At 49.5% G+C, this 26,347-nt stretch overlaps 2 long non-coding RNA genes across 4 annotated transcripts in view; one reads left to right on the forward strand and one right to left on the reverse strand.

Annotated features, from left to right (window-relative positions):
- Positions 1–26,343, forward strand: LOC109146352. 2 transcript variants are annotated; one of them, XR_005602747.1, is made up of 6 exons: positions 1–78; positions 762–843; positions 1,615–1,834; positions 7,453–8,953; positions 9,144–9,421; positions 25,883–26,343. It is a non-coding gene; the product is annotated as an uncharacterized LOC109146352 (long non-coding RNA). The 2 variants fall into 2 exon arrangements; XR_005602748.1 differs by lacking the exon at positions 25,883–26,343 and adding an exon at positions 10,082–12,140.
- LOC120410536 overlaps positions 711–26,347 on the reverse strand; it is a 104,499-nt gene continuing 78,862 nt past the window's right edge. The window contains exons 12-24 of one of the 2 annotated variants that reach the window (XR_005602745.1): positions 24,752–24,847; positions 24,469–24,543; positions 23,898–24,115; positions 15,720–23,817; positions 14,884–15,016; positions 12,379–14,776; positions 7,489–9,442; positions 6,009–6,068; positions 5,533–5,746; positions 4,289–4,750; positions 2,442–2,558; positions 1,570–1,626; positions 711–1,416 (exon numbers count right to left, since the gene is read on the reverse strand). This is a non-coding gene — a long non-coding RNA (uncharacterized LOC120410536). Of the gene's footprint in view, positions 1,417–1,569; positions 1,627–2,441; positions 2,559–4,288; positions 4,751–5,532; positions 5,747–6,008; positions 6,069–7,488; positions 9,443–12,378; positions 14,777–14,883; positions 15,017–15,719; positions 23,818–23,897; positions 24,848–26,347 lie in introns of both variants that reach the window. The other variant, XR_005602746.1, reaches the window with a different exon arrangement.

Below are 26,347 nucleotides of genomic sequence, written 5' to 3' on the forward strand. Positions count from 1 at the left end.
CGCGCCTGCGCGCGCGGGCGGGGCCGCCGCCCTCCGCGGAGGGGCGCCGCGCTGCCCCCCCTTCCCCTCAGGCGTTCGGTAGGTGAAGTTCCTGGCTTTTAACGCAATAAATCCGTGCTTTCCCCTCTCCAGGACCAGCCCAGCGTGGGTGCGGGACCTGCGCGTTCTCCACGCGTAAAAACATGGAAAACCAAACGGTTCGGCACCAATCCGAGTATCCCTGCTATGTGGCGAGCCGGAGGGTGTGGGAAGCGGGAGCCCTGTTCTGCCATGGTGCTGGGAACCAGCAATCCAGAGCCGCCAAGAAACCCGCAATCGAACTAAACGTAGAAAAATAACTTGCGGAAACTTGTTTTCTTGGGGAGCAACTCGGCTGCTCTGTTCGGGATGTCGCCTCTGCCAGTAAACATGCTTCTCAAAGATAAATAACGTGAAGAAAAGGCCAGACATGCACCGAAAAGGCAAATGCAATGTATTTTCATCCTCCTGGGGGTAATTAGTTTTATATAGCATTTGCCATTCAAATCCAAATCACTGGAATGCCGCATCGTTACCAGCCGGTTCCAGCCATACTGCCGGATCCAGTCTCCTTACAAAGGACACAATAAAAGCTATAAATATACATTCCTCCTTCATTTTTCATATGGAGCGTACCCTGATATTTTTTCCATCTCAGCTTGTTACCCACTAAATTATATTTTTACAACGCACACGGTGTCCTTGCTCATTTTATTATTGACTAATTGAATTGTCTCTTTCAGGACGTAAATTACATGGCACCGGGGCTAGAGGTATCCGGGAGACAACTGGACCCCCTGGGGCACTGCACAACGTGAAACACGGGTACATACCCCGCAAAACATGTTGCAAAATGTTTTAAAAATAATTTTAAATCATTTGTTCCAAAAAAACCAGGCTTTTACGCTGGTTGTGAGACTCTCATTGAGGAAAGTTTCCCTTGATAACTTCGGTGTGTGTGGCAAGGGTGTCCCTCTTGTTGCAGGCAGCTCTATATTCCCGTGAAATTCTCCCTGATCCAGCGGGATTTGCAGATTTGTTTATGGAGAGGGTTTTCTGCGAGGCAGACGCTGGCAGAGTGTGCAGTGCCCCAAACGCAGGTGTGGATTTTGCCGTACAGGGATGCAGGGATGCGCACAGCGAATTAAACGCTGACGTGACTGCAAAGCACCAGCTAATACAGGTGTCTGAGGCGTCTCTCCTTGTGAAACTTGCTTCATTATTTTATGCTTCTGTCAGGAAACAGGGGGTTTGGCCACTAAAAATATCCCAGGGCATTTTCACAATGGAATAATTACCTCCTCAGAAGGATGTTTGGGTTTCTCCAGCTTGCCCTTGCCGAGTTACGCTGCTATCTGATATGTCACAAGGATTACCAGCAACCAGCTGCAATTCATCCTGAAAATGGAAGAGGTGATTAAAAGGCAGGACTGGTAGTGTAACTCCTATTAAAGCTGGTTAGCAATTCCCATCATAAAATCCTGCCCTCCGTCGTGTTTAATAGGGCCAGACTAACCACTGTGCTGAAATATAAGCATCTGAAGTTCATACCTCGGGTTAAATTATAAACGTTTGTCCTTCTCTTCCTTCTGTCAGGGCTTTTCTAGTCTGAAAATGAGAATGGTCACTTTGTCAGAGGTGTTCCCTCGAACCCCACCACGAAAACCCTCCTGAAAGTCCTGCTGGTGTTCAGCAAGGGCCTCCTGGTACTTCCGCTTCCCAGCAGCTCCATCCTCATCACAACCCAGGGCTGTGAGATCAGAGCTGGACCTGCAGCTCCAGTTCCTGGCTGCTCTGGACCATGCCATGTCTGCAGGTAGGAAGGGCGAACAGGGAACCTGTCCTTCCAGTCCTCTTGGGAAACACGGAGCAGGAAGCTCCTTGAAAAACACAGTGGGGATGGGAACTGGGTCCGGGACAGATAAGTTGGCAGCCACAGAGGTTCTGGAGAGAGACAGGTTCTCCAGCGTGGTGGAAGGGAACGGGGAGCCAGAAGGAAAAACAGGTCTGCCTGAAGGGAGGGATAAAGCAAAGCTGATAAGAAAGAATCTGGAAGCCAGGCTGCTGGGAGAAGAGTTTAAACCAGAGTGGGAATGGGAGAAGTTTCTGGGAGGAGGATGTGCAGCCTGGGAGGACTGGGAGCTGTCCCTCTGGTCTGGTCAAGGGCTGAGGGAGAGCTTGCTGGGCAAAGGGGATCAGATGGAAGAGCTGGAGCGGGGCAAGGCAGGAGGACCCCGAGGCTGGGTACGGGATGCAGCAGGGCCTGTGGGAAGAGGGAATTCACTAGAGACAGTGATGTAGGAGCAGGAATGACAGAAACTGGGGGAGGGAGGCAGAGCAGAAAGGTGAGGATTTAGGAAGGGGAATGAAGACCACCTGGAAAACAGTCAGCAGCAGGTGCCTGAAATACACTGAGAATGTACCTCACCCCCTTGGAGTGCTGGAGCTTGTGCCAAGCACGACATCCCTCACGGGGCAATTTCCACATTGCTGATGGCCTGCATCGGTGCCAACCCAGGATTACATTGCTGGCGTTATCTCTACATGGGAAAGAAGTACATATTCAATAAAACAACAGTACTCAGGCTGCACAGTAACACACTACCCAGTTACCAAACATCAGCATAAAGGTGGCCAGTGCAGAAGGATAAGCCAGGCTCAGACACTAAACCAAGGTCAGGGAACCCAGGCAAGTGCCTCAACAACTTCCACCTCATTTACTGTAAAAATCAGATGTAGGTGTTTTATGCACCACGTGAGGAACTGAGGGGGGAGCAAGCACAGCACTGTGGGTGGGGCAGGTGACTGCTGCTCCCAGAAAGGATTTTTAGCCTTGGGAATTTGTGGGATGCAAAGCACAGTCCCTAAGCAGAGCCTGCCCTGCGCTGCACTAATTGTGCAGTCAGTGCTGCCCAGGTGCCTAGCCTGACATTTTGAAGCCTGACTTGCAGAAGTGAAGAGCTCTTGCAGATAAATCTGCAATAACTGAGAATTTATACAACTTCTGACTCGGTTAGATGGTTGGCCATGTTCTATTTTCTGACAAAATCGGGCCATTTAGTATTTCTAATTGGATCTCTGAAATGAAAAGATATTTTTTACTATTCTGTCTGTATGGCCGAGTTCCTCGTCTGTAAAATAAGGACAACACCAGTTCTCGCTCCGGTGTTGAGAAAATGAATTCGAGTTTGTGAAGCACTTGGATACCATAGTGATGAGTCCCATGGAAAAGCTCAGGAGGAAATGAATAAATCTGTCTTCAGAACAATATTTGAATAGTCTGCTGTAAATAAAGCATGGGCCACACAGTGAACAGCGAGGAGAAAATAAAATGATTACTGAGTGAGTACAGTCTATTCTGTACAATGAGTGAGGCCAGGAACCTGTTGAAAGAACAGTGTGTGATCTAATTACAATTAAATACTTTATCATAATGCAGATGCATGGAAGGGACAAATTATAGTTGCACAGGCCACCTTAGTGTTGGTATTTCTAAACTTTTAGACTCTTGAATTTAAAAAAACCACCACTGTTAGGTGCAAAGGTGTAATACACATGTATAAATGATTTCCTCACCCTTTAATAGTGGGAGACAATATATTTACCTTCCCTACCTCAGCCACTTAAGTGGAAAAAATGTTTTTCTCTTCTTGGCGATATCTCAGCCTTACAGCCAAGACTTAACGCTGTCATCCACACACTGACGTAGAGATTTAAATCCAAAATTTACCTTCTTTGGAAGTCTGTGCATGATCAGCAGAGACAGACTATTCTCCAGAGAGGGAGCCAGAGGAGGACCTTCATTTCGGTGATTAAAATTTTGTGTTTTGCTTGGAGTGCTTCCCATTCCAAGCCAGCCCCCTGGTTTTGATGCAGAGGCAAGGTTATGGAACAACAACTCCCCTGATCTTTATGACTCCTCAGTCCCGAGGCTACGCTGAGCTTTCCCGACTCCTGCTGAGACTTGGAGCCGCTTCAGAGCGGCTGTAAATTGCACTGGGTTATCTGTCGCCCACAAGAAGGGTGATGGAATTAGGATTGCACTGTTCAGTGCCACTCTGGTCGTGCCTATTTTTCTCACCGTGATTTCTCTATTGCTTAGCGGGATGTGAGGTGACACTGAATCGTTACACCAATTTATTGTTATCCAGAGAATTTTTCGTTACCGGGCATCCTCTGGCAGCTGGTTAAGGCAATTTGGGATAAGAAGGGGCTGCAGCACAAATAAAGACGTGGCTCATTAAGTTTAAGACTTAGAGCTATGAGATACCTTCAGTTTCACCTTCTGTGCTGCCTCCCTCGTGTGAGGCATCAGCTCTATCCACGGACAACTTCTGGCAACATGACCTCTCCAATTATTCCTGATCTCCATCCCGATTCCAGCACCAGTGCCCAGCAAGGTGTGCTGTCTTTCATCCTTCAATAGGGGATAGATTTATTTTTTTCATTTATTTTTCACATTTATTGATCACAGATGTGGTTTTGCAAACTGCTCTGAGGTTAAAAGTCATCCTCTGGACTTTGCCGAGCAAATTCTAGGTTAACAGGTCATGTGCCAAAAATCCTCCAACCCCAGCACACACTTCTGTCATTCCTGATGTCAACAGCAGTTCCAGCTCCTCAGTGGAGTCAGGGAGGGTCATAAATGGAGGCAACCTTCCAATCACTGAGGTGAGTTTCCCAGGACGTCTGAGAGGAAGGTGGAGCTCCTTGAGTCCTAGATTGACAGAGTCTGAAACACAAGCAGGACAGTTGGTGTAAAATGCTTTTAAAGGCTTCCATCGCTAAGCAAGGGAGCTGCTGAGTTCTAATCCAGTGTTTGTTTATTTAAGGTTTTCAGAGGTAGGTGGAGGAAACCTAGAATCCAAGATGCAGTGTTTACTGGAATCTGATCCACAGTTTAAAAGAAAAGGGTAATGCATTTGTTATCAGGAAGTGCATAATGATGTGGGATGTGGCTCTCTGGGCATCCAGAAGGACAGAAATGCAGGTAACCCCCAAGGGGAAAGCCTGATGTTATTGCAGTGAACAGGATTTTTGTCGTCCGTGTCAGCAGAGTGAGATTTCATGTCTGGACGCCTGTCGTGGGATGACACCGTGCCACAGGTGCTCACAGCATTCTCAGTGACTGTATTTTCCTGGTTTGGTGGCTGTCATTAGTTGTTGATCTCAGATGAGATCATTACCGGCGACACACTGACCACTGAGTCTCCATTCCTCTTTCCCGCTGTCCATGGGAACACTTTCCCAGTGTCCCACTTCTCCCTGAGTTACTGCAACTCATCTTTGGACTGAAAGACTCCCTGCACACCCAGTAAGAGAGGAGACAGATGGTCCATGCCCTCTCGTGCGAACAGGATCAGTCTCCTCTGCATCTTAAAAACCACATAAACCAGGCCAGGATTCCAGGTGGTGTTTATCCCAAAGCATTTCCAACAATCCCACAAGAATGTTAATTACTGACACCAACAATCTTGTTCTCATTCATATAATGGGAATGCCTAAAGGTCTTACCTGAGGTTGGGCAGACACTGTAGGATCACACAGAAAAAGCCCAGAGGGGTTTTAGTCCAGGTTATCCTGACAGGAAGTCAGAAAGCAGAACCACAGAGAGGTGTTGGAGGTAGAGCAGCAGGGCCACCTTTCACATCTCCTGAGTCCCAGTGCTTCTGCTCTGTAAACACCATCACGTTTTCTCCTGTGCCAGGGGAAGTGAGACTGCAGTGTTCTGAGAGAATTCAAAGCGAGAGGAAAACCGTGGAGAGGAGAAAGGATAAGAACAAAAGGACAAGAATTGATGCTTAGTACACAGAAACAGTCATTTGCCTCTGGGCTTGGGAAATCAAAGAAACAACCTTAGACCAACAGCAGAGGATGCCTGAAAAACACACAGCCCGTTGCTCCTGGGGATCCCAGCACACCTTACAGACCTCCCCTCTGCCCGTGGCAGGAATCAACAGCAGCACAGCCCGGCCCTTTCTGTGTGTTACCTGAAAGGGTCAGCTGGGGTGTTTGGTCATATGGCTGGAATAGGATGTGTTGGGGAACTCCTGGAAAGGGAAAGAAAAGGACACATTACTTGTGAGGGATACAAACAGATCAGCCAGAGTTAGATGAGCAAGTCCACACAAAACCTGAGACCAAAGAGACTTGACTGGTTTGTCAACACCAACAACTCCCACAGGTGTCCTTCCTTTTGGTCTGTATCTCAGACTATGATTTTAGGTGTTTAAAACTGAATATACAGAAACAATTATTCCAGGAGTCATTGTTTGGATATAGTGGCTGAAGTGTCCCTCTGCTTTAAGTGGCAGGAACTGGAGGCACAGAGTGCTATTAAAACCTTGTGATAGAACAGTAAATATGAACAAAATTACCTCAGTCCACTAATTCAACAGTTCAAAACCAGTCATTGCTATGACGTGGTGAAGACAGGGACAATGAGCCACAGAAACAGGAAGGAATAAAGACATTGGACAATAGGTTGGGACAGGGATAGAGTCCTGTTTGCTGTAATGATCTTGTTCATGCGGTCTCAGAGAGCCCTTTAAAGTCAGAGTTTTGGCTTTGCTTCCTCCAACTGGAATGCTCAGACAAACCTCATCACCCTTTCAGATGCTGTGAAGGAATTTCCTATAAATATAATGGATTTTTCATGGAGGAAATATTGGACTTGTTCATTTTAACCACGTTGTCTGACAAATGGACAAGCTCGAACTGTTGTAAAATTAAACTGTTCAGAACAAGACCTGGTTTACAAAGGGCTTCCGTTCCCCAGGCTCGTAGTGTGCCACTGAAGGATGCCTGGAGTCCTGGGGGAATTCTTTTGCCATGGGGTCTGTGTACTGTGGTCGTGGTGCCTCCCAAAGCACCTTCCTGCCAGGAAAGGTTGTGCTGCAGCCCCTGGGAATGCTGCAAAAATCTGGACAAGGCCTTGGTGATGTAGCTGTCAGAGGAGAGCATGGAGGTCTCTTCCCAGAGAGCAATAGCAGGGGTACAGCCCTGATTTACTAAGGAGAGAAACAAGCTTCTGTTCCCAGCAGTTCCTGGTTTAAAAGCAGGGATATGTCTTGACTCGTTCTGCATAAATTTTATTTTTAAATCATTTCTAACCTCTTGCAATTTTTAAGCAACTCTAAAACCAGGGTAAATTAGCCAACATTCCTTCCTAGTGTTACCAGTCCACCCTCTTACCCCCATCAGCACAGTCTGAGTCTTTCTCAGCTGCAGGACTGAGCAATGTGGGGACACAAGGACAGTTTAAAAAGCAAAGAACACACTTTGTGCCAAGGAATGGTGCTGCACTGAGAGCTCTGGCAGGGAAAATGTGGGCAGCCTTCAGACAGGTGAAGAGTCTGACTCCTCAAGCTCCAATCTGACACTTCTCACAGACATTCATTTCACTTTTTTGTTGTTGTTTAAACGTCCCTTCAGGGCAACACTTCTGCAAAAACATCATCATTCTCCCACCTTTCTATGCTCGTCCCAGGGGATCGGTGATCAAAGCCAGGAGAGCAGACCAGGAGCTCCGAAGGGATGTGGAACGTGGGTGAAGGAGCCGTGAGCCCTCGGCTCTCCCTGACAGGTCTGGGCACTCGGCACGTCAGGATCGCTGGGTCTGCTGCCACACAGGGGTTCTGCCGCTGCTGTTATTCCCTCAGCACCTGAATGGCAGCTCTAAAATCAAATTACATGAGTGCTACAGGCTGCAGTCCCTGGCTGAGCCCTGAAGTCAGACAAATTGAAACAACAAATATGCCCGGATAGCAGTTTCCTAAGAAATGTCATCCTTACGCTGCTCCGCTTTTCCTCCTAACGGAACCTGACGGGACTTATCGACTGCCCGGTATTCCTGCAACTGCATCGGAAGTTATTGATTCTGAGAAATATGAAATGTGTCTCAGAGGTCAGAATGTGACTCTGTCCAAGTGAGACACAAAGGTGTTCGGAGATGCTGAACGGAGCAGGGGGAGCAGCAGAAAACCACAGGCTGGGAGTTGACTCCAGCAGGGATTGGTGGGGTTTGAACACCACTGCTCCAAGATGAGGTGAAGGTGCTGATCCCAGCTCCTTGTGACCAGGAACCACCACACAGTAAATGTTGCCCAGGCTGTTGCTCCACCTTCTTCCCTGCCCACTAATACACATTTTTTGAGGGATGCTCTTAGAAGGACCAGAAGTTGAAATGCATTTCTTCCTCCTCCCATAGTGGAAGGCACATGCTGGCAGGGGAATCTGGGAGGAAAATGCTCTTATGCTATACAGGCAATGGATGTTTTGTGCACAAGCAAGATGCCTTCACATTCCCAAAGGAGTTCAGCTAAGAAGCATCACTACCAAAAACTGGAGAGAATTTAGATGCTTGGAACAAACTTACACTGCTGAAAGTGGGGAACTGGTAGAGAAAGATGTTCAGGCTATCAGAAGTTGTTATCAGAAGTGCCCTTCGTTTCTGAAAGCACAGAAGTGTAGGTTTTCAACAAAAATCAATTTCTCAAAAAGACTCTCCTTCTATGACCAAAAACCTTTGGTGAGGGCTGAGAAGAAATTGAGGTTTATGTCTGTATCATGTGGACATTTAGATTCCACGAAGCAAAGCAATGGTATTTTTCAGCCGTGAGCCTTCTGAGGCAGGTAACAAATAACAGAGATTTGACAGAGGGAGAAAAGCTTTCTCACAAATCTCCTGTTTTCCCAGTCCCAGAGGGCTGCAGTCTGCCTCTGACCCCTCTTTCAGGCTGGCATTTGCTCTGTGATCTGTTGGGTTTGTGTTTTCAGACGGGAGTCCAGTGTTTTCCTGCCAACCTCCAGCAATCACTAGCACTCAGCTGCTCCTTCTGGGGTGTCATCGCGGTGTCCACCACTCCTGAGGCTGCCAGGATATTCTGGGAAGCACTGCCTTTGGAGAAAGCAGCACAGGGGACCACAAGGCATAGTATGGCTGACTTTTTTTTTATGTTTACTGCTACTACTGCTGTTAACATGTGTTTTTACTAAAGAGCAGAGTTCATGAATTATGCTCAGCTTAAAAACAAAGCTGTAAAAAAGTACCAGTGAAAGACATCAGGAAGAAAATCCTCAAAACCACTCCTATTCTCTTCCTGTCTCTCTTTTTTTTTTTTAAGTTCTGCCTCCAATTTCAGGCAAATGCAGCAGTGCCTGGGGTGTGGTGCCTGCAGAAGGCTCCTGAAGAAGCACCTGCTGTGCACAGGCTCCTGCTGTGGGATGGGAGCAGTGGGAACTCAGACCCAAGAGCAGGTACCTCGCTGTGAGCAGTTTCCACACCAGGAAGAGGAAGAACTTGGTCTTGTTCCTGGCTACAGGTGGCTGAGACACGTGAGAGGTTTCACTAATTCTCAGTCGAGCCAAGTGAATGATGCCTGTCCCGTTAGAAGTGACAAAGGTAAGGTATCTTGCACTTCACCTAAAATGGACACCAGAAGAGGGGTGGGTTTAGATGGGATATTGGGAAGAAATTCTTGGCTGTGTTTGGTGCTGAGGCCCTGGCACAGGTGCCCAGAGCAGCTGTGGCTGCCCCTGGATCCCTGGCAGTGTCCAAGGCCAGGTTGGATGGGGCTTGGAGCACCCTGGGCTAGTAGAAGGTGTCCCTGCCCAGGGCAGGGGGTGGAACAAGATGGTCTTTAAGGTCCCTTCCAACCCAAACCATTCTGGGATTCTATGATCAAGAATGTGGGAATGCCAACACAGCCTGGAGCGTGGACAAAATCCCTGCTTGGAGTTCCTGGCCCCGGGGTGGGTAGGGTGACACTGCAGCAGGAGGGTCCAAACCACAAAGATAAGTGCACATTAAAGTTGTACACCAACTTACTTATGAACTTCTAGGAACTTAATTAACCCCAACCAAAAGCCACAAGCAGACTTTGGGAATTGAGCAGTGACGCTGCTCTATGTCAGCTCCCACAGCGGGGATTTTCCCTCTGACCAAAGGGATCCCTTTTTCAATGTATGGGGAAACACAGGCAGCAAAAGAGATGGTGTGAAAAATTAGCAGCATTTACAGTTGTGTTGGAAAGCCTTGTTCACATCAGAACACCTTCCCCAGGTACTTGAACAGGAGAATGGGGACTTTAAAAAACAGGGAAACCTGCACAGGGTGCTCAGTAAATCTGAGTGGAGTACACCCACCTTAAAGCTCAACTCCTGTATGGAATTTTTACCTGGAGTCCAGCTGACACCAGAGGAAGGGGTGAAAAGGCTCCCAGCTCTGTGAGAGGTAAGAGGAAATGACAGAACTGACAGCACTGGACACTGCTGGGTCACCAGAGAAAGGGGAAAAATGCAACCCTGTGTGATTACAGTCAAACACAAATAAATATGTTGGAAAAGAACATTTTCTATTTCCTGCAAGCAGTAAAGTTTGGGGGGAAATGGCCTATGACAAATATTTTTCTCTGCTGGAGGCAGCAGCAGGGCTCTGACAGGCACGTTGGAAAACAGACCATACGTTTGTGCATATTCAACAGCCCCACTGGGAGACATCATTTCTCAGGCTGCCGTTGGGGTTGTGTTTGGCACTTGAACTGTTTCGGGGGCTTTGATAGCCCAGGATCTGTGTAGAGGATGTTTTGTTCTGAGGGAAAAGAGCACGAGCACATGACCAGAAGCTCTGATCAGCTATTGAAAGACCCAGACCAGCAGAGCTCAACAACACAATTCCTTTGTAATGGAAATGCCATACCTAGGCATGAAATTAGGAAAGCAATGTGTACGAGCAGATTCCAAGAAGATCGAAGTCATCCCGGTATTCCTGCCCCAGCAGAGAAGGATGCAAAGTTAAGACACCTCTGAGTAGTGAAGTGTCGACCTGATTTAGCTGCCCAAGCAATCAATGACGGATCTTTATGAGTGTTCAGGAGCCCTAACACACAGATCTTCCCAGGGAAACTGAAAAGAGCTAATTAATAGCCCAGACAAACAGAATGAAATGCAAAGCTGGACATAGATCTTTACAGCCCGGTGCTGACTGCGCTGAATTCTTTCCTTGCACTCCCAGCTGACCCCAGTGAGGCATCAAGATTAATGCTTGTACAAAAAGCTTTTGCTTTCCACTTTTTGTAAAGCACTTTCAGGCTTTACACTCGAGTGTTTCGCCTGGCTGCAATCAGAGATAGTTTAGTCTAGACTTAGAGACTTAGCTGGATTTTGCTGTCCCTTGTCCTGCTTCAGGCAACCTGAAGTGATACCTCTCTCTGTCCTTACTGCTCTGGCCACTGGGAAGTGAATGCCCTGATAACTGAGGCTGTTTAAGTGCAGGTTGCTCAGCTCCGTTCGTGTCCCCTGTTTGCAGGGCAGTTTGGGACCTTCTGGTGCCCCGAACTCCAGCGAGGTGATGATGTCACTGAGAGTTAACACACAAACCCCTGGACAGGGGCTTTAGAAAAGTCATGGAAGTCCTCCTTGTTCCCAAGAGGTGCAGCATGAGGGCCCTCAAAGGAGCTTCAGGAGGAGTTCCAAGGGTGGCCTTGAACATGGACTACTTCCCGGGCAACATACTCGGGGTATTTGGCTTTTTCCAGAACAGGTAAGGAGACATGAGTCTGTGGGACACATGGCCAGCCCAGCAGAAGCAGCTCCTGCCCTCCTCCACCAGACCACGGCCATTTTGATCCAAGTATTTTAGGTAGAAATGCCGGTCAGTCTTGTCAGCAGGAAAGGTCTGTCTGGGAAGGCATCCCCTCAAGTGCCTTGAGATGGCAGAGGAAGAAGTTAAACACCAAGAGTTAAGAGTCTGCCTTGCCCAGGCAGCTCCTGCAGCAGGGAAAGCCAAGAGCAGGTTTTCCAGGATCATGATTTTGGACTGAGGTGCCTAAATTTTGTGTAAATTTCACTTCAGACTCTGCTTGGATGCAGCCTTAGATGTCCTTGTTTTCCCAGTGGAGAGCAGCAATACTTCCATGGTGTTTCCCAGTGTCACTGTTAAACTAGTGACCCCTCTTCAAGAGCCATGGTGCAAGGTACGGCACAAAAAAGCTTTATTTTTTAACTAAAATAAGGTGGAAGAGGACATCAAATAACAGGGTCCGCCTGAGGGCACTGAGAGGGTTCACAGAATCACAGAATGGTTTGGGTGGAAGGGACCTTAAATCCCATCCCATTCCACCCCCTGCTGTGGGCAGGGACACCTTCCACTATCCCAGGGTGCTCCAAGCCCCGTCCAGCCTGGCCTTGGGCACTGCCAGGGATCCAGGGGCAGCCACAGAATTCCTGCACAACCTGTGCCAGGGCCTCCCCACCCTCAGAGGGAAGAATTCCTTCCCAATATCCCATCTAACTCTGGGATCCAGAGAGATGTAAGATGCTTGAGAAGGGTAAATCTTGGGCTCGAGGGCTGCAGCTGACCTTGATTTTGCTCCTCGGGTGAGAGCTCTCCTGGTTCCAGAAGGAGCCTTTCTGTATGGAAGCTAAAGATCATTAAAACCTTCCAGAGGACAACATGAGATCCAGACAACATTCCCCTTTCTCCCAGCTCCCACTTCCTCACACACTCCCTCGGCTGAGGAGGAGGAGCAGGTTCTGCTTGGCCTGATATGGAAGGGAGACACAAACCCCACTGGCCGGGATCTGGAGTGATCCAGCTGCACCTCAGTCTTTCCTGTCCCATCATTCTCGTGACCCAGAAGTCCTGGAAAATAAATAATATTTGGAATTGTTGGGTTATTCATCTACACAAATGTCTTGCTGTCAATGCTGTGCATAAGGATATGCAGAGAAACCAGGAACGTTCTTGGGATTGGAGACCAGTGGGCAGAACATTTTCTGCAGGCCCACACAGAACTGTTGGGTTGTCCCAAGCCAATGTCCCCGAAGGACATCAGAGTCAGCACTTTCACTGCTGAAATTACCCACAACCAAGATAAATACATGAAATATTAGTGGGAATATTGAGAAATAATGAAAACTAGTGCAGAAACCACGGTGGAATGTGCTCGCAGGGACATGCACAGGCACAGCCTGTCCAACGGACTTGTGGTCAGCCACGATCCTGGCTCACAACATACATCCAGTCCCTGAAACCTTCCACCAGCCTGAATTCCTTCTGTACAAAGGGAGTCTCGTGGCCTGTTTTAAAGCTCTAACAGCTTCATTTTGGTTTGAGCTCAACTTCTCTCCTGGAGTAACAGGTGTTTGGGAAGCTGTGAAGATCACACAGTCATTGTGGGAGAGAAAACTGTTCCCCCGTGACATCCACCTGTGCTCTGTGCCCACAAACCTGAGGGTCCATCACATAGCCTGGAGTCTGAGAGATGAGCAGGGGGTGGAAGAGCCAGCTGGAACCTCTGGAAACCTGGAATGCTCATGGGATTGAGGAAGGGGGAGAGCATGAGCACTGGCCCCTTCTCCAAAAGCTGCACACAGAGATCCCAAATCACTTCTTACTCCAGCACCCAGGAGCTGACTGGAGTCAGAACTTTGGGATTTAACTGCTGCTGGAAAAGGAGGAAACTCCTATTTGCATGCACAAAGATTGGGAGTGTTCTTCTTCCACTCCAGTGGAAGTTGCTGTGTGTCCAGTGGCCTGGTCACCACTGCCTCAGGTGAGCACAAATCCAGTGGACTGACGTGGGAAAGCAACCTGGGCTGGAGATGTGCTCACATAGCTTCATTTAGATCTTTCCTGATGGGAGAACCAAAGATGTTCCCACCAAACCTACTCATCCAATTACTGGAGCACTTTGAAAATGTGATACGGATCAGTGGAGCAGCCTGCGCTTTTCCCAGGACAGAGCAGGAGTGTGCAGACACTGCACTTTTGGGAAGCATGGAGAACCAGACACAGGAGCTTTGTGGCTTTTCTCCATTGGTTCTGACTTGCTCTGATTCCTTGCCTGCTCACCATTAGCACCCCGTGGTGCAGTTGTGTTTGACATCCCCGTAACAGCCCCTGATTTATATGGCCTTGCACAATCCCTCCTCCTCTCTGCGGCCTTGGGAACAGCAGAACAGACATCCTGAAACAGAACTCCTTTGAATCAGTCACTGCCAAAGGAGCAGACACCTTCAAAGACCATTATCTTCATGAATTAAACTTCACCTTTCCCAAATGATCTCTTTTTTTTTCATGAAACAGAGCTTTTGGGGTTTGGCAGAAGCAGACAAATACTCCAGTTGGGAGACTTAAAAAAAAATGGGTGAAAGCATGACTGAGATTCAGAGAGTCACAGAATAAAGGAGAGAAAGGATCCAGAGAGAAATCCAGTGTGCTACATTCATCACTCACTCATTCAATTACAAGGATCTGAGCAACTGTCCAGTGAAGGGAATTCAAGCTCCCCATTTGATGGTGTATCTCTGATGCTTTTCCACATGGCACTGCAGGAGATGAGCCGTGCTCCTTTCTACACCCATTCCCCACAGAAAATCTGCAAACCATCACCACCGATGTTCCCTAATTTAGGATCCATGCCCTAACATTCTCTGCCTCCAAAGCATGGCCACCACTTAATGCCCTGCTTGCTTTAGGAATGTGGTTTTCCTTCAGTCCGATGGGAACACCACGATTATGTGCTGCACGTGCTAGAGAGGCAGGGCTGGCTGGGGAAGGAGAAGGGAGGCTTCAGCTCAGAAATGATAGTACCTATTTTTGGCTCCCGGAGCCAGGCTGTGCTGCTCCCACTCTGTTTTGATGCTCCAACACGTTTTGCTGGAGATGTCACCAATCCCAGGCAGTCACGACAGTCTGGGGTGCTGGGATTCAGCCTCATGGGGGAGGGAAGACAAGCAGCAATTTTTCTGAAGTCTGAGGCAGGAACAAATGGATTTGTGGTGACTGTTATTTGAATATTAATATTTAGATGAGGATATTTTTCGGTCTGAACATATCATTAGAATACAGGAGATCTGTACCTGGCTCTCCCTTCCACTTGGCTGCAGTGGGACATCCCCTCTTTCTAAACATCCGCCCTTGTGCAGCCATGGTGAGGTTTTCTGATCTGGTTAAACATCTTGCAGAACCAAATGTCCTCTTGCTCCTCACTGCCTGGGACACACAAAATACAAAATAGAGTCTCCTGGAGTAAATTCATGTCCCAAGTGTGTTTATGTAACTACAGTGCCTACTGGGGGTGCACAGGATTTTCCTAGCAGCTACAGTTCCCACTTCCATTAAGTGACAACTTATTTACATCCCAGAGTCCTGAGGCAGCACAAGCCAAAGGCTCTGCTCACATCACCTGCAGGTACCTCCAGGAGGTTGTGAGAGCCTCCTCTCCATGGCTGTGCTGCAGGGCAGCCCTGCCAAGGAGACAGCCCAGAAACTCTCTTGAAACCCAACCCTCGACCTGGGCACCTCAGTCCGTGCTGAAGGGGCTCCCCACAACCCTGTGCCTCCTGCCCCCAGCAGCCTGCTCCTGCCTGGCACTGGCCCCTCAGTCCTGCAGCACTGAGTGAGGAGGGGAGACAAAGCGGTGGCTGCCCCTGGATCCCTGGCAGTGTCCAAGGCCAGGCTGGACATTGGGGCTTGGAGCAGCCTGGGACAGTGGAAGGTGCCCCTGCCCATGGCAGGGGGTGGAACAAGATGAGCTGTAAGGTCCCTTCCACCCAAACCATGCTGTGATTCCAAATCCAGCAGGATCCAAGGGAAGACAAGGCAGAGGGTGGGGAGCTTGGGCATCTCTGATGCCAGGCCAGCACTCTGGGAAAGCAGGGAACCAAAAGCCAACCCTTGTGGGCCTGCTGCTCACCCACCACAGGATCAGCTTTCCTTTCTTCAGCTGCTTTTCTTCATTCTGTTCTCCGGCAGCACCCTGTGCTATGGAGTGATAGAAACATGTAACAGCTTCTCCAAACACAGTTATCTTTAGAAATGGAACAGCGGAAGAAAATGACACTGAGTAGACACTGCAAAAAGAAAGCCTTCACTACATTAAAAAAGAAAAGTTACATTCTTGATCAAGGAACAAACTGGTCTGAATAGTCCCAATCACATTTTACAGCCATGTAACTCTTTTTATCTTTTTCTCTCCCAACATCTGAAGAAGATGAACATCTGATTCCTTTATGTGGGAATTGCTTAAACTAGCACTGGGAGAAAATATGCAGTTGAACATTGATCTGAAAAGATGGAGGGAGTTCAGCCCTGAGTTAACAGCCCTGGATTTTGGACAGGAGCTGGCAGAGCTCAGCCCCTCTCAGGATCAGCCCCATCCTGGTTCCTGCCAGCCCTACAGCCCGAGGCTCCTGCAGCTCCATTCTTTTCAGCAAAGGTTGGCTGAAGGAGCAAAGCACTATTTTATTTAATCATGGTTGGAGTTCTGGTATCCACAGGAAAAAAATCCTGGGAGCAGAGCGTATTTTCATGATCAGTGCATACAGAGTGGTATAAAATGTCTGCACCGCTTCTTTCCACTCCAGCCTGTGCCTTTGAAGTCATGGTAACAGCTTTTGGATCCCAATCCTCTGGTGAGACTCCTTGATTTATTAGGTAAAACATCTGGAAAAAATGAGGACTTGTGGCAGTGCAAATCCTCCAGAAGGAGCGGAGAGAGGTTTCATCTGAGCAGCCCTCCTGTCAAAACGCAGGAAACCTGAGCCCCGGCCGCTGGCTTGAGGGTGCTCCGAGGCTGGAAAGCTCCAGCCGGGCCGTTCCCGTTTCACCCAGTGGCCAGAAAGCAGCTGGGAGCAGAGGAATGTCCAGCAGCCCGGGGAGCTGGGACCACGCCAGGCCCCTGGAATGGTTTGTGGACACTCGGGTGTCAGCAGCAGTGCTGCCCTTGACAGCACCAAGGAGCCGCTGGTGTAAATCCCGGCGCTCTGGGAGCTCTCGGGGATGTAAATACCTGTGAATACCTGCCTGTCACCCTCACAGGAACAGGCACCAGCCAAACCCACTGCCCGGGCCCCATGAGAGCGGCCTTGGGGTGACTTTTCCATGCCACAGTTACAACAGGAATGCTGGAGAAGAAAATGGTTTGGAAGGAATGAAGTCCGTGCAAGTAACAAACAAGGCGAGGGGCATTGTGTGAGGCAGATTCCTTCTTTTATTTGGAATCAGCCCTGAGGTAGGGGAAGAAAGAGAGGGGAGAGGAAGCAGTAGGAGCAGCTGGCTGTGCGCCGGAGTTCGGCGCCTCCGTGCAGTGTGTGTGGTGGGCAGACACGTGTGAGCCCGTGCTCGTGCGTGTGCATCCGGGCCGGGCGTTTGTTACACGGGGGCAAAGGTTCAAATCACCCAGGTACTTGCCTCAGAATTATTTACTCTCTGCCTCCTCCACACAACAGCCCAGGTTCCAAATTTCAGTGCCGACGCTCTGGGGAAAATCCCCCGAGAACCATCCTCTGCCTGTTATTTTCCCATCTAAATCGCCCTCCCAGCAATTTGAATAACACAGTTCAAACACCAGCCCTGGTGCCAATGGTGCTTTTTGGAGGGGGCGTAGGACGGGCGGAGGAGGGGGAGTTTGGGGAGTATTTTTTTAATCAGATAAATTATTGCTGAGAAACCAGCCACTTCTCTCCATTCAATTTATACTCTATGGGGAATCCATCTAATACCCCTGCTCGGAGTGCAAGGCAGGACCAGCGAGATGCTGCATCAGACCAGGGAGGGAGGCAAAAGATGGGATGGAGCGCAGGAACGAACAAATAACGGGAAGAAAGGCCTCTGGAAAAGCCTGCGGAGAAGAGGGAAAGCCAAGGGATGTGTCTGCAGCTCCTCAGACAAGGGAGGAGGGGAGAAAATTGGAGCAGGCTGGAGCGTGGGCAGAGCGGGATGGGGTGGAATGGGATGGGATGAGATGGGATAGGATGGGATGGCTCAGAACCGCAAGGAGCTTTTCACCTGCGGGGAGGTGGCACAGCTCCAGGAAGGATGGAGGATCCGATCCGGCTCTGCCTGACTTTGCAAAGTGAGTTTAGTGATTTCCCCTGGGAAGGTGCCAGTTCACCTCACCGCTGTAACTGGAAGTGGTGAACGCTTTGCTGGCCGCCGGAGAGAGGCCAGGGCCTGGGAACAGAGACAGCTCGCAGCACCCGGGCTCCAGCCGTGCTCGTAGGGCAGCGTGTCTGGGAGCCTTGCCGGGCTGTCTGGGCGTTCCTCTCATCCCTGGCTGTGTTGCCGGCTCACCTCAGGCTCCAGTGCAGCTCCACGTGTGGGGGACGGGCTGTGTCCCGAGGAGCTCCTCGTCCAAACGGGCACAGCTGGAGCTGGGCACTGCCAGCAGGGGCACAGGCAGGCAATGACTGCCCCGAGCGAGCCGGCGACCGAACCCGCCCAGAGCCCACTGCCGCACGCGGGACTGGTTCTCTTTCATGTGTGAACACCAATTTAGTCCAGAGGCTTCCCACTCCAGCACTTCCCAGTCACTATAAATGCACACGGAGTTTTTAAAGAATTATAGGGTAATGGCACCTGAATGGGTGTCGAGGTGCACTTTGCTGGCCTTTTATTCTTCTTTATAACAAAGAATTCAAAGCTTTAGTGGGAGAGTTGGCAGTAAGCTCAGGAGATGGGGAGACTTCTGAGGATGATTTCCCAGATTCTGGGAGTGACTACAGTACAAATAATGTTGGAAAATAAAGGAATTGACTCAGCAGGAGGCAAAAGAGAACAAGTGGAAGAGTAACTCTGCTCTGGAAAGCTGCGAGGAGAATATGACACAAAGCAGAGAAGAGAAATAAGGCCCAAAAAAAGAAATCCATCGTGTATTTCAGAGGGATTCCTTCTGACAGCCTGACTGTCCAAAAGCTGCTGAGTGCCATTCTCAGGGAACTGGGCCTTACATGAAGTCCAGGGAATCCTGGCCCAAAACAGCAAAGGGATGCTTTTACTCAGAGCTCGTTCCCATCCTCCCCAAGAGTCCACGGGCTCTCTCCAGTCCCCCCGGTTGTGCCCCAATCTAAGCGGTGTGGAAGTGTCACTCCTGACATGACACCCTCCTTTCCCAGGCAAAATTAATGCTTGAAGCAACACTGATCCAAACATGTAATTAAACCCCCTCTAGCCCACCTACCAAATAAACTCATTTCCCAATACCAATTAACCTCCGAGGTTATTACTGGGGATTACAGATCTCCCTAGAATGGCTCGTGTCAGGATGCAGGGACCCCCCTTGTTCTGCAAGTGTCAGGTCATGGGGATCACCTTAACCTTGCATCCTTGTCCAGCTACCACAGCCCTGGGAATAAAATTAATAACTTTCTGTCATTTTCTCCCTCTCTAAGAAATGGAGAAAGTGTTATCTCTTCCTCCTCATAATTTTTCCTTGTATTTTGCATCCCCAGACATCTGTACTTTGTTAAAGCACTGCCCGTTTCAGAGGCTTTTTCCAGGACTGGATGAACTCTGGTGATAGGTATCCAAGCTGCTTTGTACATTTAGTAGTCCCTAAATGTCTGGTTTGGAATCTGTTCCAGATTCTAATCATTTCACATTAAGACTCAGGGATTCAGTAACCTCTCCCCTCCCAATCCCCAAGAAAAACAGAAACAACAGCCTTCAGCCCTAGATCAAGCACAAACTTCTCCAAACTCCCAGCTCGGAACCATCTTTCATCAGTCTCTGTTCCCCGTGACTCCCAGAGTCCACAGGATGTGCAGAGTCTCCCTGTCCAAGGAAAGAACACCCATGACATGACTCAGGACTTTCTCCTGACAGGAACAAGGTGGAGGGGCTGCTCTTGGCCAGCACGTTCACATTAAGGGGCTGTTTGGGCCTCTCCAACATTTCTGGAGCCTCACTGGGCTGTGGGAGTTTTGGGCTGCTCTGCTGTTCCACGCTGGTTTTCATCCCTCATTTCTTTGACACCTGATGCCATGTGGTTTGTAGAAATCCCTCTGGGTTCAATAAACTATGGAACTGAGCCTCCTTATCCTGCTTTTTTCTTCCACCCATGAGGACTCTGCTCTGTTTTTCTTTTTCCTCTGTCCAGCTGCAAACTTTCAGGTAACTTGTGGGAATTTTGTATCAGTGAAGTTACTCCCAACTCTGCCGACTGACACTTTCAGAAGGAATTCAAGGGGAGGGAAGAATGGCAGGAAAACAGGAGGACACCTCTTTAGAAACCAAGACTAGTGCAAAAGGGCTGCTGGAAACCTTGTTTTCATCACCCGCAAATTCCCTGATGCTGGAAAACGTCCCCCACTTTCCCGTCTTCTCCCATTTGCTGCAAGTTCTGACAGGAACAGCTTCTGCTGGGAAGAGCTGACTGTGCCAGAATGGGAGAGCTGCTGTTCCTACACCGCCCTCCCCTCCCCAGATCCCCACGTTTCAGCCCAGAAAATGGAAATTGCTCTGTGTTTACCAACCCTCCTGCTCCTTCCCGCGCTGCAAGGACCTCTGTGCCCGAGCCAGGTCTCTGCTGTTTACAAGCCCATCTGCTGCTGTTGCTTTTCCTCACCTGAAGTTTGAATGCTCCGTTCAGGATTTCGCTCGCCGTTGTGTTGGGAACTGCAAAGAGCAGCCAAGGATTTCAGGTGGGAAGTGAGCAGCAGGGAGACAGGAATACAAATCTGTTCTCATCTAAAGAGTCCTCAAAATAATTAAAAAAAAGAAGAAAGAACCAGATGAAAGAGGAAATTCCAAATGTTTTGAGCAGCACAGTCATTCCAAGGAGAGTGTGTCTCATATTTTTGTGAGAATTTGAACATTTAGAACCAGAAGGGAAAAAGCACAAGTGTTTCAATGGCTGCTTCCCTGAAATTACCCTGGTCCCTCTGGTCTCTGCAGTTTAGTGTCTATAGGAGCTTGAAAGTGAGTTGAGAGCTCTCCATGCAGTGTAACTCAAGGCCACATCTTTCCAGGAGTAAGGGGAGACCCTTGGGATTCAGAAAGAGGCTGGAAATGTCTGTGTCTGCCCTGAGGCCTTCAGTGGGGTGCCCAGAGACTCCCCTGAGCAGCAGAGCTGCTGCCCGCCTGCCCGAGCCTGCAGGAGGGGTTCTCTCTCTGGAGGCTGATGGATTCAAGCTCTCTCCTATCCTTCCCCTTGCCAGCAGGGAAGCACAGTGTGGAACAAGCCTGGGCAGGTGCTCAGACACCACCAGGCTCCTGCCAGGAGCAGGGAGGGGAAGCAGCCAGGCTGTGGATCAACGCTGTGCTCCCGGACACGGCGTGGCTGCAGTGGGAACCAGTGACCCCCCAGCTGTGCTGGGTCTAGGTTCTGTCTGCTCCCACTTGCAGCCTCCCAGTCCCTGTTGGTGCCTGGCTTGGGAGGGAAAACAGAAATTGTTCTCCTGGACCCTTCCCAGCGTCAGTGAGAATCAGGAGAACCCAAAGAGCTGAACTGCCCCGGCCAGAAAACATCGGTGGCTGAAGTGTCTTTGCTCCCACCGTTCCTGTGCTTTACACCTGGAGCTGTGAACTCAGCCAAGAGCTGGCTGAAGGGAGCAGCGTTTGCAACGGGCTCTGCTGTGCCCTGAGCTTGGGGAGGCCCAGCCTAGCCAGACACACCTGCCATTCCATGTGGGACAGCAGACGGGCGGGTTACAGAACAAACATCCATGGGAAGTTCCCACTCTGTGTGTGGACAGGGACTGAGAAGGAGCAGGAAGAACTGGAAGGTGGAGAGGATGGATTCTCAGGAAGGAAAAGCCCACCAGACATTCCCTCTGACTGTGCCTCTGTGCCACTGGACCACAGTGGATCAGCTGCACCAGTTCCCAGCCAGGAATCTGCCTGCTTTAGGGAGGAACATGCTGTCCCACCTGGCAGCTTCCTGGCCCTGCCCTACCAGCTCAGCACAATGCACAGATCCTGTCCCAAGGCTGGAGGCTGTTGGGAAAGGAGGCTCCCAGGAGGGCAGGAGCTGGCTGAGGCCTCCACTGTGGCCAGGGCAGCTGCTCTGCTCCAACCTGGAACCCGGGGTAACATTCTCTTCCCTCTGCAATGCCAGCGGCCCTTCCCCAAAGGATGTGTGTGTTTGGATTATCTCTCTTTGAGGACTTCACAGTGCAGAGCAATGTCTGAAGAGCCCAGAACTGCTCAGAGGTGCTGAGTGAGTGCTGGTTCAGCTTCCCCAGCCCCAGAGCACTCAAGGAAACTGCTGGATTTACAGACACACTCCCAGTGGAGCCAGCAAGGTGCTGGGATGCCCTGGAAATGCAGCGCTCAGCAGGTGAGGGCAGAAAGACTGAAATCAGACTTTGCAAAAAGTTCCTGCCTCGTTCACTCCCAGAAATGTCCTCCTTGAGCCCAACTGCTCCTGGGAATAGCTGTGTCTAACACCAGGCAGTGCTGCAGCTCCCGGGGCCCGGAGCAGGACCTCTGGAGCACACATGCTCATCATGAATGCTAATCCAGGAGCGGGAAGGACCCGAGAGCAGAACCTCGGAGGGGATTAAGCACACACTGCCTCACGGAGCTGCGGTGCAGGGCGGGATCCAATCTGAGCGTCCTCCGAAACACGCACTCAGATCTGGCTGCTCCGGTGTGGCCTGACTCCGGCAGGATGGAAAGAGCTCAGGGAGATGGTGAGAGAGCGGAGAAGGGAGAAAGGAAAACAGTCTGCTCCCTGTGCCCCCCAAAAAACAGCATTTCATTGCTGGGGCTCTCAGCGTGCACAACAAACTTGTCTCCCTTCCCTCGGCCCGCTTACATTGTTCACTTTCCTGCAAATTGTTTCCACATTCTGTATAAATAACCCCGGTGCCAGCGAGGGGGAGGGGAGCCGCGGGGAAGGGGTGGGAGGAAATCCAATGGCTTTGTTACTTTGGAAAAAGAAGGTGGAGGATGAAGAGGAGCGGTTGGAGCTGCAGCCCTGGCAGACGGAGCAGAGAGTTGCCATCAAGCTTGCGTTCAGACCTGGAGGAAGAAGAGTAAACAAGGAGATTATATATAATTACAGACAATCATGTTGCCGGGGATAAACAGGAATCAAAAGCACGGAGGCACTGGAGTCTGGCACATCCCCAAGCACGGAACAGAAGCCAGCCAGCGAGAGGCACTGCGGCTGGAACGCGCTTCCCTTTGGGCCTGCTTTCACTTAGCTCAGGGGCTGGGGGGTTTTGCCTCTCTTTTTGGCTAGAGGCATTCCCCCATAAAGAGAGGAGCCCATCCAATGGGGAGCAGAAGCCAAACTGAAGTCAGCAGAATTCTTGTCTGTGACATTCACAGATTACCCTGTGAGAAACGTCAGAAACATTTGGAAAAGATGCAGCCCACTGAGGTCAGCAGGAACAACAACAACAGGAATTTCTGAACAAAAATGGCTTTAGAGACACTCCAGAAGCTGTGCCTGAGTGTCCTGTGGGCAGTTCCTCTTTGGCAGGTCGCAGAGGGGGAGCTGCAGCTCAGGGTGGCACTCGGGTCCTGCTCGTGGCTCCCAAGGATCCAGGGCTTGCTCAACAGGGAAATGATGAACAAAGCCATGGAGCAAACCTGAAACAACAGCAGATGGGCCATAAGGGCTGTGCTGTGGGTTTTTAAATGAGGGCTTGGGGGAATTTAACAAAGAAAAAAGAAAAGGAGCCTCCTTTGTCCTTCTTTTTCCTTCCTTGAAGGCTCTGGAGAGTCAGAGGGAAGGTGACAAACAAAGGACAGCAGCCTCCGATGGTGACAGGAGGATATTGTTTAGCAAGGCAGTGTGAAGAACTCTCTCCCAGGCACTGTTTTCAATCCAAATAGCTCACAGCCTGCTGAATTCTTAAGCCATTTTCCTGATCTCTCAGCTGTTCTTCATTGAGAACACAGACAGATACTTCAAAGCAAAAAAGCAGAGAGGAAAAATAGATATATATAGGAAACAACCAGACCCGTGTTTAGAATCTGCATAAGAGCAGAGGAGGCAGGAAATGCTCACAGGCTCCTTCACCTTCTCCCTTTCAGTACAGGTGCTCTAAGTGTCCTTTCTCCTAAGGAAAGAAAATGGATTTTTAAAGGGAAATGACGTTTACTCTCTGAGAACAGTGTCACAGTTGGTGGATGATATTACCTGCCTATCTGGGCGTAGGATTGCGTATTTTCTGTGAATTCATCATGATGGGCATTTTTGCTCTGCGATTTCTTCTGCTGACAAATCCTTCCCCAGAGGATGTACCTGTGTGTGCACACATGCAGGGACGAGTGAAAGATCTCTCTGCTGGCCATGTAGAAAGTGTTGGGGCATCACAGACAAGTGATAAAACAGGAGTCATGTTCCTCTCAAAACTGCTGTAAGAGCTCAGAAAGAGCAGAGGGAATGAGCTTGGAAAAGACAGTAAAGGGTTAAAAAAGGTATTTGGGGTCCAAGTCTTATCTACTCTAAATTTACATCGACTGTGTGAGGTAATATTTAAGCAATCTACTCCCATGCCAAATTACAACAGCTCCTTCCAAATACCCCAGACAGTGAACAGAACCAAGAATAAAAACAAGATAAGACAACGATAGCAAAAATAGCCGAGCGAGCGCGTCCTTTCCCACGTGCCCCTGCGCAACGTGGGGCACAAAGAGAGCTCGAGCCATATGGTGAGAGGGTAGGTCTGGACAGGCTACAGCCTCTTGACTTTCTCTTTCATTTGTACCTGGCCAAGAAGGGAGAAGGACACAGAGCTCTTGTGCCGATGATCTGGCAAAACTGAAATGAGGTTACTGATCTCCTGCAAGCACAAATGAACATCAATCACCAAACACTCATCAAGGCGCAAAACACAGTCCCTCGGTGTTATTAGACAGCAAGAATTAAGAGTTTATCAAGCTGGAAAGAGCAGATCCTCGAGGGAGAATGGATTTCATAGGCAAGCAGCAAATCCTTCTCCAGGCACCTCGGTGCGACTTCGGCAGCGAGAAAATCAAAAGAGCTCTCACCTAAAGAGAAACACACAGGAGTGTTCCCAGCAGGCGTCTTAGGAAAAGCCCTCGGCGGGAGAAAGTGTCAATCCTGCCTCGCCTCCTCCTGCTTTCCTGAAGCAAAGAGCGAAAGAAGACAGGGGGAAATAAAACAGAGTATGATATTTGCATTGCTGCTTATTTTTGCCCTGCAAAGCCAATCTGTGTGTGCTGGAGGAACGGCTTGCAGTGGCTTGTCACAAAATCTCTGCAGCTGGGTCAGGCAGGGGACACTCTGGCTTAGGACAGGCTGGAGGCAGCAGTACCAGCCAGACACATCCCACGGAGGTGCACCCCCAGAGCTCTCCAGGGCTGCAGTGGAAGCTGCTGGAGGTTGGCAGAGGTGAAACTCAGCTGCATCTCACCCTGGTAATCCCATTTTGGAGATAGCAACTCAGCCATGGGGAATGAAAATATGACTGAAGCATTTCTTTATTCCAAGTTTGCCTGGCTGCCTTGGAAACCCAACGATAAAGGGACAGAGTAATTAGGGTTTTCCCCAGCTCCTTGCTGGTGGTGCTGGAAATCCTTGTATTCCCAGCCCTAGGACACTGTCATGTCCTAAAGTGTCCAAGTGCACAGCAACTGCACAGAGATGGGGGACTTCTCTGAGGTCAGGGACCACAGGCTGGGGGGACCAGGGGATGAGCTGCAGCATCACCCACCGCACCTTTCATCACCAGTGACCTCTCCACGGCCCCACTTCCCTACCCAGGTGCTCAGGAGGCAGATGTTTAAACCTGCCAGCCAGAATACAGTGCTTCCCTGTCACTGTTCACATGCCGGCATCCCTTACGAAGCCACTTTGGAAATGAATATTCCCATTTTTATGCAAACGGACAGGGAGGAGCTCAGCCCTCCAGGCCAAAGCTGCTGGGCACAGGCACCTTCCAACACGTGCCTGTAACAGAGGCAGCAGGGGAACCCAACATTGTGTTTAATGAAAAAAAGCCCTGCTTCAAGCTTCTGAAGGGTTATTATAAGCTGTGGCGAGATGAAACTCAAGACATAAGTCTCTTTGTATTTAATAATACATGGGATCGATTTTTTCCTGTGGAGAAACTTCAATGAACACCTTTTTTTTTTTTTTGTTTAAATCTTTTGTTGCAGGTATTGATTATTCATTGAAAATCTAAACCCCAAAGATGTGACCAAATGATTTCACAAAAAAGGTCTGATTTCTGCACCAAAGCAGGCATTTCCAAGCAGTGACAACCCTTTTGCTGTACAGACATTGCAGCACTGATGGTGAGTTTATAATTAGCCTGTACAACTGTGTATGCAAACGTACATAACTGCATTTCAGGGGAAACTACTCACCCCCCAAAGCAAAAATGCAGCTACAATGGGAGCCAGAGAAATGCAGCAAGCATTCTGATCTTAGCAGGTAACTAAAGCAGATTAATAAAAGTCAATTTATGACCAAACTGTCCCCAGAAAGGCTCCCACAAAGCCCGCTTGGAGAGCTGTGACATCCAAGCCACCCGTGCCTGCTGAAGAGGCACCACTCCCTGGCTTCGCTATGAAATCACTTTCTCACAGAGAAGGTCCAGCAGCCAACGACACCTGTGTTTC

The sequence above is a fragment of the Corvus cornix genome, chromosome 10, assembly GCF_000738735.6.
Source record: "Corvus cornix cornix isolate S_Up_H32 chromosome 10, ASM73873v5, whole genome shotgun sequence".
In the NCBI taxonomy this organism is placed as follows: domain Eukaryota; kingdom Metazoa; phylum Chordata; class Aves; order Passeriformes; family Corvidae; genus Corvus; species Corvus cornix.